Source organism: Rhea pennata, chromosome 2 (genome assembly GCF_028389875.1).
Source record: "Rhea pennata isolate bPtePen1 chromosome 2, bPtePen1.pri, whole genome shotgun sequence".
NCBI lineage: Eukaryota > Metazoa > Chordata > Aves > Rheiformes > Rheidae > Rhea > Rhea pennata.
The window spans coordinates 156,369,572-156,391,222 of NC_084664.1; the positions used below are offsets into that span (position 1 = coordinate 156,369,572).

At 43.4% G+C, this 21,651-nt stretch overlaps 1 protein-coding gene across 11 annotated transcripts in view; it reads right to left on the bottom strand.

Moving 5' to 3' along the window:
* ST3GAL1 (ST3 beta-galactoside alpha-2,3-sialyltransferase 1) overlaps positions 1-18,350 on the bottom strand; it is a 73,245-nt gene extending 54,895 nt beyond the window's left edge. For 3 of the 11 annotated variants that reach the window (XM_062570654.1, XM_062570651.1, XM_062570650.1), the window contains exon 1: positions 15,993-16,484. The gene's annotated coding sequence lies outside the window, so the exon portion shown is untranslated. The other 8 variants (XM_062570646.1, XM_062570656.1, XM_062570649.1 and 5 more) reach the window with 7 other exon arrangements.
* Positions 18,351-21,651: the final 3,301 nt, after the last annotated feature.

A 21,651-nucleotide genomic window follows, 5' to 3' on the forward strand; every position in this document is an offset into this window, starting at 1 on the left:
GACCGTTGGCTTGTTCATCACATGCCAGCGCTCAGAGCACACAACTTTTCCATGCTTAGAGCAACAACACAATTTCCGCAACTCGTCTGCAAGTCTGCCACGGGGAACGTGGCTTTCAGGAAACTGCAGTAAAACCTTGACTACTTGAGAACTAAAAACAATAGTTTTCCCTTCAATGGGTTCCTCCTGTAGAGACTTGTTTAACCTCAAATACGGAAGCTTAGATTTTAAACCCACACTTACACTGCAGTCTGTTTCACATGATCATTAGCACTACTAAATCAGGGCAGAATCTGCTGTAAAATTTAATCATCTGGTACCATGAAAAAGTGACAGTTTGTTTATTTGAAGTTCTGAGAGGGGCTGGTACTCCAAACCAGTAGATACCAGTGCTCTTCAAGTTCTGCTCATTATTTGCTTTGCAATGACACAGGAAACAGTAAGGGCTTTAATCTGTAAATAATCTATCTTCAAGAATCTGGAAACAATCTGCAGGACATAGCAATTGCAACTTTTTTCTCCATGAAATGCTTCATTAAAGTACTGCTCACTCAATAACAAGTTTTAGGAGGGAGAAAGAAAAGAGAAATGAGCAAGTGAAATGTTCTCATGCGAGGCCGAAGCTCCTGCAACTTTGCACTCTTGTTTTGCTACAAACAGCTTGCTTGAATTGCAGGAGATTTGGCTTTGCATAAGAATGCTTCACAAAACAAAAAGGAAAACTGATTCTGAAGCACAAGGGGAAAATTAAGAGGAAAAATGTGCTAGATAAGACAGCCAGATGAGCAGTTAAAGGCTCAGACACCTTGATCTCCGTACATCAAATAGAATACATCTGGTTACACGCAGACTGCACCCTGCTCATAAAAGCACGTTACCCCACCAACAGGCACCTAGATACCAACCTGAGATCAAAGCCCTCTAAAGGATTTTTTTTTTTTTTTTTTTTTTTTTTTTTTTTTTGCAGCTACTTTGAGGCACCTCCTCTCAAGAGCCTCACACAGCTTAATACAGCAGCTACAGGGCAGCACGTCAGATTTGAGGCTTAACACTGTGCATCACCATGATTGATTGGGCTTCAGCAAGAAGACTGTGTAATGATAATTTCTAAAAGAGGAAGGATTAATTTTTGTTCAATGCCACGAATCAATCTCCATTTTTGAGTAATTAATTCCAGCAGCTAGGAGACTGGCAATGCAGGACCATTAGGTACACAGTAATAGCTGCTGCATTAGCTGGGCGGTAGAAGTATGATGTCCCATGTGCTTCCTGTGACATACTTGCTGCCTAGAGACAGGTCCAGCCGTGAGGAGCCAACGTCAGGCCTGAGACAGAGAAACAGCAGAGAACTGCGGCTGGTGACAGCTGTGAACTCAGCTCTGCTAAGTCGGCGTGAACGCCCCTCCTGGCTGCAACGGCTCTTCTGGCTCTGGAAATGTCTGTGCTATAAGAACTGAAGTACCATGCTTTGGTAAATCCAAAATTCCTCTACTTTCACACTTTTGACTCACATGCAAGCTACACGCTTTATCACTGATTCACATTTGTACTGAGACTCTTACAAATGCTCAGTAACCATCTGCTTTTGAGTCACTATTACCTGCTTCTTTCACCCTGTTAATAAAATCAGATAGATGGCTACATGTACAGATTATAGTCACAGAAACACAGCAAATGCCACCTTGCTCTTCCAGGTGAAACGGGGTAAAGTCATGGCCATAACAAGTTTGGTGAAATCGGCAGAGGAATCAACTTCAGTGGTTCAATTTGTGGCTGGATATATTAAGGAACATGAATGATGAATTGATGATCCTCACGTAATAATCAAGAGTATCAAACTACTACTTTGGGCCAAATTATACTCCCATTTCAGTTCATTTAAATCTGCGAAAATGGATTGAATTACTCAGTATCTCCATCGATGTAATAAAGCTGGTCATTTTGGGATTGCAAAATGCAGGTACTCATTGCAGAAGCTAAACTGCAAGCTTGCTCCAGATGGCTCGTCTGTACAACAGACCACACATTCGAGGCACTTTACCAACTAATTACCTGCTGATCATATCCCTTCAACTAGAAATTACTCAGTATTTCCAGCTTCTGGCATCCATTTTAGAAATGCCAGGAAACAAAGAAGTGTTTCACCAATAATACATAGCTTCTACTTTACAGAAACGTCAGCTCACCAACAGTTCAGTAAGGCACTATAGTTTATAACTGGCACTTGGTGTGTTTGGAAGTTTCTCCACCTCTACATCTGCTGTAATAACAGCCTTGATGAGATGAGCCAAAAGTGCAGATGAATAAGAGAAAATGTTTCCCAAACCAACTGCACTGATATAGATTAATTGAGAGAATTTTTAGATTCAGTAATTCAATTGAATGGCAATCTTCAAAAGAAACTCACCACAAAGGAGAGACCTCAGGAATGGAAGAACTTTACTGGCTTACATCTCACATCAGCTGAGCAGCATGAGGTTAACCAGCAGGCTTCATTTCACCACTAAATCATACACTCACTCACATGGCTAGGCCACTTATTCTGATTTATATCAACTGAATATAGAAAAGAAGAAAGGCATGGACCTGAGAAGATGATGGTGATGATAGTCTGTTGCAAATAAAACCTCAGAAGTCTTTGTGTCCACAGCTTGCATAAGGATACTAGAAAACACTGATGAACTCTTAATAATTTACTTTCTTAAAAAAAAAAAAAAAAAAAAAAATCTTAGTGCACTGCTCACCAGATAATTCAGTTTGAATTAGTGAATTTTGGTCTTTACAAATACAACCACTACTTCCTCCAGTAAGTGCCAACAGGGAGACAGCACTTACATTAGTCATGGATAACAAGTTGGAGCAACTAGCAATAAAGCTAAATTATGCCTTTGATGAAATAACAGACTTCCTTACTCATTGAAAAAAATTAAGGGTATTCTCCAGTCCAACAGCTACACTTGTCAGGTTTGATTCAATATATTTAATGTCATAGCCACGCTTTCAGCCATGGAGAGGTGGCTCAGCTCCATAGCAGGAGCAGATGTTTGAATGGGACAACTGAATCAGCGTGAGCAAAATGTTCCAGCGCTATGTCATTCTGAGGAGTATCAGAGATTCCAGTGTTTTACAGTCACCCACTATGCTGGATGAATTATGGGCTGTTGGTATCCTATGGTCCATAAAAACAGCACCCTAACAGTCATCTAAACAACTTTGTATGTGCCCTGCCATTTCTTTTTGCAAATATATGCCCTGCTAGTCTGCTGCAGACAGTCCTTTACCATCTCTCAGTGATGATAGCAATTAAGAAATTTGATTCAGCCACTTAGATCCCCCATTGCTTTCAGTGGGGGAACACAACCTTGAGGGGAGAGCAGTGGATGTTGTATCCCTTGACTTCAGCAAGGCTTTTGACACTGTCTCCCATAACATCCTCCTGGAGAAGCTCAGAAAGTATAGGTGAGGTGAGTGGACAGTGAGGTGAACTGAGAACTGGCTGAAAGGCAGAGCTCAGAGGGTCGTCATCAGTGGCGTGGAGTCTAGTTGGAGGCCTGTGCTAGTGGCATCTCCCAGGGATCAGTCCTGGGTCCCATCCTGTCCAACTTCTTCATCAAGGACCTGGATGAGGGGACAGAGTGCCTCCTCAGCAAGTTTGCTGATGATACCAAGCTGGGAGGAGTGGCTGACACACCTGAGGGCTGTGCTGCCATTCAGAGAGACCTGGACAGGCTGGAGAGCTGGGCAGAGAGGAACCTCCTGAGGTTCAACAAGGGCAAGTGCAGAGATCTGCACCTAGGGAAAAATAACCCTAGGCACCAGTATAAGCTGGGGGCTGACCTTGTGGAGAGCAGCTCCACAGAGAAGCAGCTGGGAGTGCCTGGCAGATGACAAGTTGACCATGAGGCAGCAATGTGCCCTTGTGGCCAAGGCCAATGGTCTCCTGGGCTGCATTAGGAAGACTGTTGCCAGCAGGTGGAGGGAGATGATCCTGCCCCTCTCCTCAGCCCTGAGGAGGCCTCATCTCGAGTACTGTGTCCAGTCCTGGGCTCCCCAGGACAAGAGAGCCATGGAGCTACTGGAGAGAGTCCAGCATAGGGCTACAAAGATGATCAGAGGGCTGGAGCATCTGCCCTGTGAAGAACAGCTGCGAGAGCTGGGCCTCTTCAGCCTGGGGAAGAGCAGACTGAGGGGGGATCTGATCAATGTGTACAAGTACCTGAAGGGAGGGTGTCAAGGGGACGGGGACAAACTCTTTTCAGTTGTCCCATGTGACAGGACAAGAGGCAATGGGCAGAAATTGAAGCACAGGAAGTTCTGCCTGACCGTGAGGGGGAATTTCTTCCCTGTGAGAGTGACAGAGCCCTGGCACAGGTTGCCCAGAGAGGCTGTGGAGTCTCCTTCTCTGGAGATCTTCAAGGCCCGCCTGGATGCAACCCTGTCTGACATGCTGTAGGTGACCTCGCTGAGCAGGGAGGTTGGACTAGATGATCTCCAGAGGTGCCTTCCAACCTTACTGATTCTACAATTGTTATAAAACTTGACAATAGGTTAAAGCTTGGAGCATCTCAGATAGTCATGGTAAAGAGACAGTTATTGGGAAAAGCAAAGTTGGCAACAAAATTCCAGAATATGTTCTAAGGGAGTAAGGTGAGCCATCGCATGAGAGCACCCATCTTGTTCCTTGACATTACATATTGACTTGACTGCATTTAGATACTCCAATCACTGCAAGTGCATTTGATGCCAAATTGTACTTTGCAGCAATGACAACTGCAACTTGCTTATTTGGGAATATGCAAGGATATATAGTAAGCTTGCTTTAGAAAAGGCCTACATAAAGATGTATACAAAATCCCTTGCATTACAACATAGACAGGTTTGATATAAACAGCCCTTTTAAAAATTAGCACATAGTCAAGATGTAAATAAGAAGTGTAGCAATCTAGGACACAATGATCTAACAGTGCCCTGTGCTTTCGCACCCTGATGCTGTACATTTGCTTTTGTTACTTGTCTCAGTGAGCACCACTGAACTCATGTTGATAGAGATCAATTTTCTTCACAGCAGATAGGCATGCTGTAACCTTTATTCATAAGCCTCAGTATTTTAAACCAACATCTTTACCCCATTCTAGGTTGCAGACCCTTACTTACAGATGTCACTCATGATCAGAGATCTAGCGTACGAGACTTATTCTCGTTTCATTGCTAGGCACTAGAATCACTGCAGCTCATTAAAGGGACTTGCCTGGCTGAACAGCCTCCAGAATTGCAATGAAGTAGTTATTTAATATCCTCTGATACCTTTGGACTATGCAAATAAAGAGTACTCTGTTGTACTAAAGAAGGTCCTCTGATTACTATCTCTTATTAGTCCAATAGAGGTAAATGGATTCTAGCTCAAGTTTTTGCAATACAGTTTCCTGGATAAATAGTCTTCAGTTTAAAACAAGCCTTGCTGTACAAGCTATAGTCTACTGGACAAATTTCAGCAATTAACCTGTGGGAAACCAAGCTTCCTTTTCATATTCTCATGTCAGCTGCCTTGAGACAATGTCTAAAGTACAAATAGGCTTTTAGGACCAGATTCTGATTTCATTCAGCCTGGTGTAAATCAGGAATAATCCCTTTAGAGATTAGTAAGAGCCAGATTGGATTCAGGCTCTTGGAATTAAGCACAAACCATGTGCTTGCTGGACTTATTTTAATTCTTCTAAGTAAAAAGAAATTCTGCTTCAGCACATCCTTCTTCAATATTGTCTAAAGCACTCTGAACAGAGGAGCAAAGAAAGTGCTACTGATAATGCACAACAGAAGACATTTTTTATCACAAAATAGTTTTGCTTATAAAATTATTCATAAGGGTCACATTTTTAAAAAGTCCTTCAAATTACACAGGCAGAGCAAACTTGTTTTCGAAGTTTGACCCCTGAGCCGTGAAATGAACTACAGTAACCATCCTTTACAAAGAGCCCACGCATTTAATTACTTTGATTTACAGCATCTGTCTCTGGTTCCAGACATGTATCAAAGAACAACATAAACAGAGCTTCTGCCAGATGCATGTAACATCCTTCGGAAGCATCTCAACAGGAATTCCAGCACTGCTACCAATGAATGCAATTTCATCTGAAAATCACTCATGTCCTTCCTCTGCCACCTTCTTCCATGAAGGATCAGACAACAAGACAACAGGCATGCCAGTGAGTATTTTGCCTTTTTTTTTGATGTTGTTTATTTTTTATTTTTTTGACTTTAACTGAGTCACTCTCTCGATGAAATTCTGCAACACTGTGCAACTATATCAAAGGGATACAAGTTTTGCTGTTCACCATGATCTAGGTACATCCTTGTTAATGGACTAGCTTTAGTATGCAGTCTTGGCTAAGACGCAAGTCTTCTTCCTATTTAGATCAAGACAAGTCTCACAAGAGATGAGGAACGGTGAAGCTACCTGCTGGGAATGATGATACGAGCCTACACAACTACTATTCTCATTTGATGTGACATGGAGAAGATTAGTCTCTCTGCCATGATACCTACATCATTTATGGCTCCCAAAATAGTCATCTGAGCAGACTAACTGAAGGACATCTTAATTCTGAATGCCAGCTTGTGTTACTTCCCTGTACCTCCTGGAAAAAAATCTCTCAAAATCCAAGTCTCTTTATGTATACTTCTTCTGCATGCCCTAAAGATTACTCCATCAAGTTTGAAATATTTTACCATGTATTATTTACAAGGAAGTCTTACCTACTTCCAAAGTACAGCTGCCTTTTGGAGAGAGGGAAAAAAATAATAAAATAAAACTTACAACAATATCACATTGCAGCAACTTTGAACAGGAAGCTGAAATTGTATAGGAGCTATAAGTAGAATACCAAGGGCTCTCACATCTGCAAAAGTTTCATTTGGAAAGGGGAGGAAATCTGAAGAGGTAACTTTTCAAAAAATAAAAAAAAAGGGAAATTTCATATTTTAAAAGAAAAGCAAAAACAAAACAAAAAAACCTTTAACTAGAGTCTTTGACATTGATGGTAGATGGTGCTAAGAAAAACACTCTGCTGTACAGAACGAGAAAAATCCTGTTGGAATCAAGGAGAGAAACCAAGACCAACAGCCTTGTTCATACAAGTGCCATGTATTTAAGAGATGACAAGAAGTCACAAGCTTGGTAAGTCTCATCAAGAAGAGATCTTCAGCAATCGATTCTAACTCTTCCTCAGTCCTGCTGACTCAGAGAGAAGCAGGATCCTCATCAAGCTCTGTCTCCGGAAGGTATTTCAGTCTTGCCTTCGAAAGAGTCTTCAGGTAATGAGCATATCAAGCCCTAACGAGCTCATTAAATACGACAAGTCTATACTCCAGGTTACCGTGCACGACCCCATTCTCTCTTGGAGAAAGGTGAAGCCGTCAGGGAGCATTTATCACTGATGGAAAAGAGGATTGAAAACAAAATACAGCACTTGGTCCTAGCAGCAGAAACACCTTCATTTCCTGGGAAGTCAGTAGTGTCGGTGCCAGCCTAAGTGGCACTGCCACGTAGCTGCCCAGGAGGAGCAACCAGCTCACAAGAGAGAATGGCAGCTGCAAGGGAAAATCAGCAGGACTGATTTTGATGGCTGTAAAAGCAGGAAGGTTTTAATATTCAGAAGTGTCAACACTCTAGTAAGAGAATTTCCACCCCTAAGATATACACTTGTCAAATGAAAACCTGGGTAGATGTAAAAGCGTAAAAAAAAAAAAGGGGGGGATCCATACTTTGACATGTCCAACAGAGTTCCCTTTGTTGAGGTGAGGAAGTCAGAAGGGGATGCTTTTTTAAAAAGAGCAAGTCTATCACTTGTCTTCACCCTTAGCTTGACTCTTAGGTATCAACGGTAAAATGTAGCATTTCACGGATCAAGCGAGAAAGATGCCAGCAGAATAGAAGCAGGCAGTAGCAGCTCTGGCAGCACAAAGTTTCACCTTGTGGAACAGCTTTCTTGGAAAAAAAAAAATTGTTTTCTTCCGAGAGCAGTTACAGTCCACCCCGGCAACACAACACTTGGTGAATAGACTTCTGTGGAGCAAATCCATAACCTGCGTGGAAAAGCGTATGAAGTTCAAGCAGGGCATCAGGACGGGGTTTTGTGTTCTGCCTCCAGGGTCTTTCCGGACATGTTACTCACTGAGGATACACACTGATATCTTCTGTGTGGTCATATCATGCCCAGTAAATTTCCAAGCAAGACAGCAACAGAGCACTATTTTGCTGGCAGACTATAGTCAGACTCATGACATTATCTGTAAGTCTAGAGACGTGCCAAAACATGTTTAGCAAAGAGTTCCACCTTGGATAAAGGCAACTTTCTAAAATGAAGCTATGTTTTTCCCAACTTTATATTTTTGTGGAGAGGAAAAAAAAAGAGAACTCATAGGTTTGTGCATGGTACCATAAAATAGGAAAGTTGACATTTTGAGCAAAGTTCTTTCAGAAAAAATTGCATACACAAAAGAAGAAAATTGGGATGTATGAGTTCTTGATAACTGGCCTAAAGAGGATCTAAGTTACACCAATATTGTTCCCACAGGATAACTTCCATTTCTTCAAAAGAATAATTTTAAATAGGGGAAACAAGACACTTCTCAGGATTGTTGGTCAATTAGCTCAATGACGGTCCTCACAGTCAGGAAAGTCACAAGGGCAACAAGCCACTACTGAAAGGAGATGGGGGGGGAAAAGCTCTCTGGGAAACAATAGAGGCAGTGACCGCATTGAGCACTTTGGGTTAAGTCTGGTAATATTTTAGCTTTATAAAGCATTTCTCATCCACTGCTCTCACACCTGGAGACAAAGGATAAGGATCCTTGTTTTAAGCAAGTGGAAACGAAGGCACGAAACGAGCTGCTTTCTTGTTCCCTCAGCAGGCCAGGTGACAGCAGAGGAAGAAATGAGAAGCATGTTTTTTCCTTGTGCTATATGAAACACAGACATCTCCTTCCAGAGGGGCTTGTATGGTAATTCTAAACTTTTTTTTTTTAAAGAAAAAAAAAGACCACTCTGGAGCTCCATGTTTCTCCCCCTATTAAAAATCCCCAAATGAACTACACCTACTCAGCAACTTACTCGGCCAATATTTATACTCAAGTCAGTATTGACAGGAGAGTCTTGCCTTGAAGAAAGGCAACTTAAACTGCTTTGTTTCATTGCTACCAGCAAGTGTTTTATCCAGTTCTGCAACTAGTGTATCACATTTTTAAAAAGCCAGCATCTCTCCATCTCCTGCTCCCTTGCTCTTTGGTGTCATAGCCACTTCTGTAGCTGCTCAAGGCTCATTTCCATTTGAAACACCAGCCATTTTGCACTTCAGACTTCCAGTGCTCTAGGAGAAGCCCAGGTAGATTGGGCTGGACCATGTAGGGCACAAATCAAAATCTCAGCTAGGCATCCACACTCACATTGGTGTAATGTGGATGTCTGAATTGTGAGCATTGTGTCAAATGAAAGCCACATTTGCAGGACCAATGGTTTTAGGTTTTTTGGCAAACTTCCATGATTTTAAAGAACTAGGAAACATTAGAATTAAGTTTCCCATTTCCATTACAGGTGGGAATTTCACTCAAGCTACAGGAAAAAAAGTAAGAGACAAACCACTCCATTTTCCCCTCCATCTGCACTATGCATCACAGCTTCTGGTATCCCTCAATATTTTTACTGTGTCTATGTCTTAACGAACGAAATACTCCATTTCTTAAAAGAGGCAAATGACATCTGAATATTGCACACAACTATGTATAATTAAACAAGTCCTATCAAACCTAATGTAGTAGCCTCAGGGAAAGTTGATTCGTAATCAGTATACTTCTTAATGGGCTTGCTTTATTAGGTTGTCTCCCAGAGCACACATATATCTCGCTACCCTAGCAAGCTAATGAAGTGGCCACTTAAGATGGCAGAACAGTTATGCTCCAGCAGCCCAGCAGTTTCGTCATGAAATCTGAGAAGTTAGGCAGCTGCTGCTATCTCACACACCCTGTTACCATGACAGTTTTTTTCTATACCATTTCTGAAGTGTTTTTATTTATATCAGTATTCACAGCAAATCTGCTGTGACAGTCAGTGAGTTGATGACACTACGTTGTTCTGCAGCATTTCAACAAGTAGATCAAGCAACAAGCAGTACACCAACAGCCCAATGGAGAAGTATTAGACGGCATGACTCATGCAGCACAGGTATCACTACAGTAGACAGCACAGAAATAAGTGATTTTTTTGTTGTCCCAGTGGTGCTTTTGTGCATCACCGATGACTGCACTACTCAATGGACTGGCAGATGGTGAATCACCAAAGCCAACATCACATGCCTGTCCATACTGCAGACTGCTTCCTTTTAATTTCCTGGTAAAAAAATAAAAAATAAAATAAATAAAAAACACACACACACACCCCAAACTGTCAGTCTTGACAGGCATCATATTGACTGGGCTCTTCATCCATGCACTTTATAGGTTGAACTCAACCTCCAGGAAATCAAGGTCAAATGCTGTCATTTACAGATGGCAAAACTAAAACACAGAGGCAGAGATGGGACAGGACTCAGCTCTAAGGTGACTCCAATTTCTTGGCCACAAGCACGTTCTGTCACTGTCACATGCTTGACCTCTGATGCAAAATTTAAGTGTGCTTGGCTCTCCTGACCTCTTGGTTCACTCTGACCTTGGCACATACACAGCAAAACATTGCAAAGGAAGGGAGATGTGGGAGAGATGAAAATAGGTTGTGCTCCTCTGAAGGAACAATTCTAGCAACAGGACTGAGAGCAAGAAAACAGAAAAAAAAAAAAGAGAAAAAAAAAAAACACAGAGACTGCTACAAGAGCAGCAGGACTGAAGCCTATTCCAGTACATCCTCAGGAAGGAGGGAAACTAGGGAAAGCATAGCTTCTCTTTGAAGCTCCAGAGCAGCCTTGCATAGTGCTGCACACCCTTCTTTCTGCAGGCACTCCCACAGAAACGTGGGCAGACAAAGAACAGCTTTGACTTTGGCCCAGACGGACCATTTATCAGTCGAAGCAGGGCAGGATGCCACAGTTTATGCAACCCAAGAGATCTGGATATAAATGAGAGCCAAGTTTCATCAGTTCCTGACTCTTTGCCCCAGAACTGTTGCCATCTTTTGCCAATACACTTCTTGCAAGCAACCTGACAGACAAATCTTACACAGGGCAGTGCAGACCATTGACAAGGTGGACAACTACATGGCAAGAACGTGGAGGAAGATAGTCCTCAGTGTGGCCACCGGACAAAAGCACAGGATAGTCTAAAGCTCCGGCTGGAAAAGGAGCAACTGGTATCACCACATTGCAGCCATCAGAGTAACACTGGTGGAAACCAAGGCAAGTTTTTCATCTGGAGCCAAGATCTTGAAGCAAAACTGTATTCCCTGGCCCCACAGCTGCACCTCCAGCCCATATGGTCCCCATCAATCTATAACCTGTTACACAGGTAACCTAAACCTTAGGCATTTCTGGCAGGTCCAAGAAACAGAGCTGACTTCACCATATTTTATAAAACAGTCATGTCACTAATTGCCCATTCTTGACTGTCCCTTTCATTCTCCACACTAAGTGAGGACTTCAATATCCACTAGGTATTTTAAAAGAACCTGTTTATATTTGAAAATTTCCTTTCCATAAATAAGAGTAATTTTTGCCAAGGGACAATCTGTTTAACTATTAACCCTTGATACAAGCAACTAATTTTTTTTCACATATTTGAGATGTCACTGTGGCATAATCTTCAGAACATGTGACGTTCTCCCATAACTGCGTTGCAAAGGCTACGGCATTCGTGGCTGCTCAACCATCCTCGCAATGCACGCCCGTCCTGCCTGCTAGCTGTAAATCTAGCTGCTCTTCCACTGCTGTTCCTGCTTGACCTGCTGGAGATAAGACAACCATCAGCATTAACAACTGAAGTTTGATGGTGGAGTTTTGTTAATGGTGTAAAGGGTAAAGTAAATGGGTTTTTGTTTGTTCTACTTTTCAGAGTGAATTTGTAGGCTAGAACTACGCCAGCTGTTTGGGAAGAGCAGCAGGTCTGTAAGGGAGGAGTCACAGGAGACTTAACCACACATTCACCACTTTGCAGTATCAGTGAATTTTATCTGAAGGGGAAAAGAAAGAGGATGTGGGAGGGGAAAAAAAGAAAACAGGAAGGCATACTTTTACTTCTTCTAATAAATATTAGAGAGAAGTAGTAACGATATTTTCCTTATTCAAAAGGAAATTGCCTTTGAAGAGAAAAATCTGGGTGAACTTTCTGAAGAATAGTAACTTTAACAGAAATATTTTCAAGGAGAAATGAAACATCAGATTCAGGTGTAATTTCAACATTGCCACCAGCCACTATAAATTGTGTCACTACAAGGCCATGTCAAATTTGGAGGACTCCTTCTGAAATTTAAGCCAAACTTTCTTCTCAGTGCTTTCAAAATGGCTACTTTTGACTATCTCAAAGTGTTTGAAATGGACTCCAAATTAAGATTAAATAAATAAAAAAAGCCAGAATGTCTCATCTGACCAAAATCAAAATTATCTCAGCCAGGAAACATTCAATTAAGTTTGCTTCTAAGATTGTAAAATGATTTTTCTCACCAAACAAAACAAGTCAGATCATGGGCACAAACTGATTTAGCAAGTTTCATTAAGAGAAAGTATTGGATAAATTGAGCAACATCTTTAGCAGCTTGCACTCGCACAAGCTGTAGCCTGTATATTTGCTCAACAGTCGATCATGTTAAAGCCACCACCGTATCTCCTTGGACTAAGGAAATTTAAGAAAATTTAAGATACAGGCCTCCCCATCCCTTACTGCACCCTGATAGCTCCCGATGCACTCTCTGGGGGCATCAAGGAGATGTCTGCTGTAAGGTCAGCCCCAGCTGCAAGGATGGCTTTGAGCTGGAGATAAGGAATGTAATTTTTACCCCACAAAAACTGCAGGTGATGCCTTGTATTTTCCTGGAAGGCTCATAAGAACTGAGCTGGCAGGTCTGATAGAATGAGATTTCTCTGAGCTGGTACAGCAGTATGGTGTGTGAGCACACACAGCATTTCAGATATGTAAGGCCAAGTCATTTCTGAAGGCTGGCTCTTTAATCGATTATTTTTTGTCCTTTAAAAGGAACAAATTTTGTTTTGTACTGGAGCAATACAACTAAAAAACCTACCAATTTTTGGAAAAAACAGCAACAATTAGCTAGTCCAGAAACTAGCTTTTAAACTTCCACCCAGTTTAACACCTGGGGTTCACTGCTGGTTTTTGCTCTGCAGAACGGTCCTCTAAAGGGATGGACAGAGGGGATTGCTCCTGCTCTAGAAAATTTTATGGATACCTGGAACGTGTGTGACAACCTCCATGCCAGCAGCTGTGCTATGGGAGACACCACAAAGGTGTCAAAGGCTGCATCCAGGCACTGAGGTCTCCGACCACAGCCACTCCTTCACCTTCAGTCCCTTGGGGTGAATGGCTAGAGCTACAGAGGGCTAAGCCTGTGTCAAAAAGCTCCCAAAACAGATTTCACCCCTCAAAAACCAAAACAAACAAAAAAACAAACAAACAAAAAATCTATTGAAATTATGTCCTTTAATGGAAGAAAGTCACACTTAAAACATTTGTTACAAATGGGTGCAGGATACATTTGGGACTGTGCCTCACTTGCATTTGGCTATATAGTAACCAGCTGACAGAAATGGCTGTTACAACTTTTACCCGGTTTAGAGATTTCTTGTCTCCTCCCCAGCAACAATACATTGTGTCTCAGCCCAAAGACTTTGTCATCTAGTAAGAAGGGCAAAAGTCTTATTCTCCTAACAGACAGATACATGTCAGAACAGATTAAGCACCTTAATGAAGAAAACCTTAAAGTGCAGAAGAGCCAAGTATTTTAACAATCACTACATTTTTAATTTACTGTATCACTAACTATTCAGAGCTTAGAGCATGCTTTTATCAAAGCTTTGGGGAGATTCTTAAAGAGAGCTCCCAGCCTAAAGCCCGTCTTGTGCGCTTTATAGATACCTGTTTTACAATTCTTACTTGCAAGAGCTTTCCAGAGCTTTCCAGGGCACCGCCCATGAAAAGACTTGAGTTTGCTACTTATAAACTACGTGGGAAACTGACAGTACTAGTGGAAGGGGAAGGCAGTAGGAAGAGGAGAAAAATAAAATCGCGTCAAGCTCTAGGTGTCCTGCAGGCCCAGCGATCGATGCAGACCTGCTCCAGATGGGCTGCAAAGTTATCTACCCACCTCGGCAACGCAAGCAGAGATGCCACAGCAGCCAGGACTAGTGAAGCAGGACAGAGGTACAACCTTCCCAATTAGCCTAAATCCGGGCTAATCTTTTTACTGAATGACGCAGAGGCACTCGGATGCTATGGCAATAAGAGCAATACAAACACGTATAGCAACAATTTATCTACAAGTCTCAATTACCCAAACGATGTTCTGAGGACTATGACTAAACAAGAAAGTTTCTCAGTCACCTTTCTGATGTGTCAGCTAATGAGTACAGTCATCAGAAGGTTATTTTTAATTTCTATACCTCTGACTTACTCAGATTAGAATTTATCAGTTAACAGGCATAACATACACATGCCAGACAGGATCTGATCCTGTTAGGTGGTAGTACATACGTCAGATTGGCAGAGCCACCCCTCCAACTCTTTGCCTTATGAAGTGCAATGTATGCCTCATTTAACCTATATAATGCATCTCAGATCAGTCAAAAATGTAGATGCTCTTCTTGGTGAAAGCAACTGGCAAGCTAGAGAAGTTACAAGTACTTTTTTTTAGGAGGTTAATGTAAGGTAGTAGCTCAAATAAAGAGACCCACAGACCAGCCAGTCTTAACCCACCTTCTTTAAGCCTGTTTAGCAGTAGATCAGAGAAGAAAGTTGCAAAATTAGCAGCATTTCTTTCAAATTTTACACTCAAGGGTAGCTCAACGCATGGTTCTAAACCCATTTTTGCCTCTCTTGCTGATGACCACAGAGGCACACGGTTTCTGTGCATCGCACCAAACTAAGGCTCCAGATTTGCCTTCCCTTTCCAGTCTGGTCCTGCAGGTAAAAGCATCACAGCAGACTTCAGTGTGCACAGGCTTTACCACAAAGATTTTTATAGCAATACTTAAGAGTGAGGTTTAGTACAACATTAAGTTAACCTACAATGAAAGTCATGCTGCAGTCTTCATTAGGGTATCTTTAACGAGGGGCAGGCTATTAACAGAGATTCTTCTGCTTAAGAAATGCTCCCAGGTGCAAACTAATAGCTTCTGAACACCCAGGTTACAGTTATGCTCCATGCCAGCATCATGTTGCCTTTGAAATAAAAACAAAGACAAATGGCCTGAAAGGGAAAGGCAAGGAGAGGAAGGAAGAAATTTATTCCTTATCCACTGATTTTTCTGTCTTACAGAGGAACGCTGGTTTGGATTAGACACTAACAGTTCTATGATCCCTATTGTAAAGTATAGAAAAGGGAGAGAAAGCACATAAAAGTAAGTTTGGTATGAGGAAGAAAAACATTTAAGAAAAACTCTGTATGTAGCATCTGTCAGTATTAAAACAAGACAAAGGAAAAAAAAAAAAAACACGCATCTTTATTCAAGAGTTCCCTCAGCAATAGTCCACTGCCATAAAAAGCTCCACCAGGTGGTGGGATTAACAGCACTTTGGATGTGCTATTGAGCTGGATTTACCGCTATTTCTTTGCTTTTAAAAGCACATCTCTCTTTCAGCACACTTCTGAAAATACTTCTTGAAATATAACATCTAAAACACACTCCTAATAAAAACATATTGCTACTATCATTTAACACTAGCATTTACAGTGCACTTGGCATAAAAAAATACTGCTATAGCCAAGAAGATGGGATCTCAATTTGCAAGTTCAGAGAAGTAGATACAGAAGCACATACAAAAGAATACGTTGTTTTTAAAGTTACCTTTGTTAGCTGAGAAGCCAGCACCCCCATCATTAATATCATCAACTTCAGAAGTAAAACTGAAAACAAGGCTGCAAGTTCCTTTCTGGTTGGGATGCATGGAAAAACTCATATGAAGAGCACAAATCACTGTCTCCACCGCACAACCCGACTGTGCACAAAGAGAGGAAGCCAAAGAACACCGAATTGGGTTCTTCTCTCCTTTTGCTCTTTCAGAGACCTCTCTCACAAGCTGCTAGCAGAAAGGCAAAATAAACATATAGCAGATAGGAGCATGCTTGAAAACTCCAGGGGTAGCTTTAAAGGTGGTTTGGCAGGGCTGTAGGCTGCTTTGGCTCTGTTAAAGCACAGGATTTTGAACCTGCAGAAGTGTTATTTTACAGCAGCACCAAAATAGAGCGAGTGAAGTGAGAAATCAGAGGGACAGAGTGCCAAGTTCACCGCAGACCTACGCAGGGCTTTCGCTGTTGTTTGTAGGATAATCAAACCAAACAAATTCACTTTTTATATATATATATATATATAAAATATATATATTTGTAAAATATATATATATATTTGTAAATATATATATGTATATTTATATATATATATATATATATATATATATATACACACACACACACTTATCCTCTCACTCAGTCCCTGCTCCACACACCCCAGCTTTCACATGTGTCTCAAGCAGATATAAAGCGTGAAGTTGCCAGATAAGCGCAGGACTGAAGTAGAGCTGAGCCACGCTTTGCAGATAAGCACCGTGCAGTTTCCCAAGATAAGAGGGCCTCAGGGCCAACCCCAACTTTTTCTAACAGTCCCGTTGAGGCATTACAAGTATCGGAGCACAGCAGGCTTTGGATTAAGCTCTATAAGTGGAAGAAGGTGAAGGGATGGGCTGTATGGCTGGCACGGGTTAAGTATTTTGCATGATAGAGCCACACTGCTCCATATTTCAAAAGCAGATGCTTAGGACAGAGCCTTCCCTCTAGCCATAACCATGTAAATAACATGCAGGAGGAGCATGCTGCTAATCAAGTATAGTCTCAGCTACCAAGACGCAGGAGGCCACAGGTTTAAATGCAACTCTTCACTTTAACTTACATCATTGCATAATGCTAACTTAAGTGAACTCAGGAAAAGGGGATTCAAAGGAAAATATAGATGACTTTTTCCCTGAACTTCCCATCTCTTTTCCATATCCAAGTTTAATTTCCTTTTCAAAGAGAGTTTTCAGAGTTTATGAAAATTGACCCAGAAGACTACAAGGGCTTTGTCACCTTTCCAGTCTCTCTCAGAGATCCATAATTAGGGAGTTTTTTTCCCCTTAACATGTGTGGCCAGCAGGCAAATATATAATTCAGTCTCACAATCATATGAGTGAGTTATTTCAGCCTACTGGGTATACACAAATCCAACCATTTCTTTACAAAGAGTTGAAAGATCCTGTGCGGCCAGAACAAGTAAATACACATGGAGGCTTTTTTTTTTTTTTTTTTTTCCCCCGCTCATTCGTTTTGATCCACGCCGAGACCACAGCCAGGCACGGCCCAGACTGGAGATGCACGTTTGCTGTAGAAATAAGTGCATCAAGCGCAGTTAAAGACGCTGCTAACACCCGAACTGCTAAGCGGCGGTTCGTACTTCATTGGAAAGCAATTCTAAGGCAGATTGCCGGCTTTTTGCCCTAAGGGAATAACGCTGCCCGAGGGGGTGGGAAAAACGCACGAGTAAAGAGCCGGGGCGCTCCTGGGCGCCGGGGGGCTCCAGCCGCGCTTCCCCTGCGCGGCCGCGCAAGGCGCTGAGAGCCCGCGGGGGGCGCCCGGCGACCGCTGCTGCCCCCCAACACACACACACACACACTCCATCCCCGTGTGCACGGCGCTGTACAGCACCCCTCCCCGAGGTGCGGGCCCCTCTCCCATCCCGCACTGAAATCCCGGCCGATGGGGCCGAGCATCCCCCTCTCCAGGGCGCGCGGGGAGGAAGAAACGCAGCCGGCGGTGAACGCGGCTGCTCGCTCCGCCAGCGCTTAGCGGGGGCGGGTGGAGGGAGATAAAAAACTTAACAGCCGAGCTGCCTGCCGCGGCTTCGCGGCAGGTAAAGCGGCGCGGAGAAAGTTGCCCTCGCGGGGAACGAGGAGGAAGGCGGCGCGGCGGTACTCACGGCGGGGCGCGGGGGTCCGGGGAGCCCCATGGCTCGGGCACGGTGCGGCGGCGGCGCCTCCGGAGCGGCGGTGGCGGCTGCTGCCGGCAGCCGCGGAGCCTTCCTGGGTGCCCCGTCCCTCCCCTTCCCTCCCGGCCGGGCTTCCTGCGGCCCTAATATAGCGCGCCCCCGGCCACGTGGACGACGGCGGGGGCCCGCGGCCCCTCCTCGGAGCCGGGCAGGGCGGTGCCGGGGCCGCCCCCGCGGAGCTGCGCGCCCGCCCGGCCCCGCGGGGGGCTGCGCGCCCGCCCGGCCCCGCGGGGAAGCGCCGCCCGCGCCGCCGCCGCCGCGCACTGGCAGGGGGCGGGCGCGGGGGGGTGGCCGCTGCCTGCGTCCTCCTGCCCCGTCCATCGGCGGGAGCTGCCCCCGCGCCGCGGGGTCCCGCTCAGCGGCGCCGCGGCGAAACGCTCTGCGCGTAACGGCGGAGCTGCGCAGCCTCCCCCCCCCCATCCCATCCCATCCCATCCCATCGCATCGCATCCCCGCCCCGGCAAAAACTGGTGTATCTTAAATTGCGCTATAGGGACGATAGGGTGATCACAGCAGGGAAAAGTGAACACACACACACACACACACACACAAATAAAAACAATAATAAAAAAATCACGGCTTCTCAGCAAAGAAAACGTATTTTGGGTCATTATTAATAAAAAGAGCAAGTAGTAAATAATATCTCCTTCCAGTCTGGCATCAGGTGTTTTTAAGATGATTATAAAATACTGTGGAATTAAAAAGAATACAGTGTCATTTAAAAAACCCCAGACAGGTACCTTCAACTGATAAAGTGGCTGCTAAAACTATTTAACAACATAATGCTGTCTTTTTTTCACTTTTTTTCTTTTCTTTCTTTTTCTTTTTCCTAGCATTGACATGTGAAGATTGGAGCCAAGATGAGAAATGGGGAGGTTATACCACCTGCAAACCAGGAAATGATCTAACTGGTCCCGTTTCCAGTTTCCCATCGTAACCAGTGTACAGTGAACACACACCATACACATCAAGAGGGGAAACATGCTCCTGAATCCTCGAAAAACATGCTCCTTAAGTCTGCACAGCTTGCACATAACTGACTTTGCAAAGGAGACGAGTTTATAGGTTATTAATCCACGTGCTGAAGCTGCTGGTATTGTTTCATTGCATCCAGTACAACATACCTCCAGTGGAAACTGTAACACACTGCATAGGAACAGTAAGTCATCAGCCATCAGAGCCTGTTTCCATAGAGTTATATTAGTAAAAGCCTAAGTGTGAATTTAAGCTGGTGTTAATCTGTGCAATGTATAGATGTTTGGATTCTGCTATAAGTACTTGTGGCACATAGGGCTTTTTGCTTTGAAGCATGAGCCCATGAAAAACTTGAAGGACCTCCCTCCGGCAGCAAATCTGGTCCCTGGATACTACAGACAGAGCAATATAGTGTTATCTTCTTCATAGACATTTGAAAGAGATGTCTTCTAAACCAAGGAGGGAGAAAGAAAGGAGTGTATCTATACAAGGATTTGTCAGGTATAAAGGTCTCTGTGGAAAAGAGTTTATTGGACAGATCTTTACTGTTTTTTCTCAGAAGAATCAGCTACTGGCTGCTTTGTTGGACATGGAGTATGACCCTAATTAATGCAACTCAGGACTGATCCTCTGTGACAATTTTTGTGATCTTTTGGACTCATTACTCTCACACCTTTAGGAAAGTTAGTTGAATTTGTTTCTCCATTTGCTTCCTATTGATTGTGGGTGAGTGAGTCTCCTTCAGCATGAAGGAGACACTGGGGAATGACTCACTAGCAAGAAGGGTTTGGTTGCATATCTGGCACAGCTGCAGTCCTGTCTTAGCTCATCTTCTGGGGGGAGAACAGGCCACGCTGGATCTGATATCCTTAGGAAATGATGCTTTTGAGGGATGGAGGGAATAAAAAGGTGATGAGATCTGTGAAGCATAGCCACAGTGTCTGAGGAAAGGAAGAGTGTGGGCACTCTGTAATTCTCTGCCTGTTGTACCACATCGAGTCTCTCTATGAATCTACAGAATCTACAGGCAAAATAAGCAGATCTTTTCCTATAATATAGTGTCTGAAGTTTTATCAACTTGTCTTCGGGTCATATCAAGGAGAGCAACTTGCAGCTAGGAGTGGCCTAATAAGCATCTATCAAGAAGACAGAAGAAAGGGAGCAGGGAGTAATGCAAAGTTATTTTTGGCATTATCAGCCTTAGCACCCCACAACATTTCTCCAAGAGCCAAAGGGGTGACATGATGCACCATCCCTGAGTGACTAACTCAGCCTCGTTTACCTGTTGGAAGGGGGTACATGGAAGAGAGCTTTCTAGTGGCTGATACAGGTCAGAAAAATTCATTTCTGTACAGCAAGGCAGTGGAGGCGAGTGCTCCCTCCAGGACTGCCTTGGAGATGCCTGACTCAGTGACAGAGGTAACAGGCAGGACATGGAGAAGTGCCTTGGTTCCCTTTGAGGACTAACAGGGCAGAAGGAGGGCTGAGCTGGCCACAGGGAACATGACTAAATGCTCCTCCGGAAGAAGCGAGTGCGGGCCCTATTTCTCTCATATCAGTTTTACACTCAGGTGACTCCTCTGGATGTTCTTAACTTCATTAATGCACCCCGATGGATGTGAAGGTAGGAAGTGCTCCCTGATATCGTCATCATCATTAATTCAGGATACAACCTGGAGGATTGGATCGTGTCCCCTTTACACTGTGGCATTTCCTTAATAGGTGCCATTTAGATGTTTTGGGGAAAGAATCCAGGATTTGTTTCACAGACAGCATTTCCCCAGCAGCTCAGTGAATATGAAATAGATTAAACTAATTTAGACCTTAATTGTCGTTGTCTGTGGAGAAACTATTTATTCTGAACTCTAGGCCAGGGTTTTCAGCCACTGGTGGTAGGGATGGCAATGCCGACACCAAAGGAGCTATATCAGTTTTCACCAAGTGGGGATACAGCCCTTTATTCATATTTTAAAATTCAGAAACTGTGTCCAGGTAAAGCATTTTTCTCTATAAATTTAAATAGCCGCTATTTTATTTTATAGCTTTCCCCTCAGTGACAGGATTGTTCCTCAGCAGTCAATGCTTAAAGGCCCTTCAAGGCTGAAGGAATTAAAAAATGAATAACTTAAAGCTGGTCTGTGATGCAGAATTTTTAACATATGTTTTACAGGCCATGTAGAACACTCTTTTTTTGTCTTGTCAGTACATATTTCACAAACATGTGCTGCTGGAACCAGAACACTTTTTTTTATTATTATTTTTTATTTAAGACTCATATTTGTGCCCTCCTCTGCATCGACACGGTGAAGCGCTGGAGTCTACGAGCCATAACCGAGGAATCATTATTGCTGGCACCGATCAGAGGAGAGGAGAGATGGAGCAATTACTCTGCCCCCTTACGCATGCTGGTGAACCAGGTGTGGGCAGCACCGTGGCCGTCTCCCTTCAGAAACCC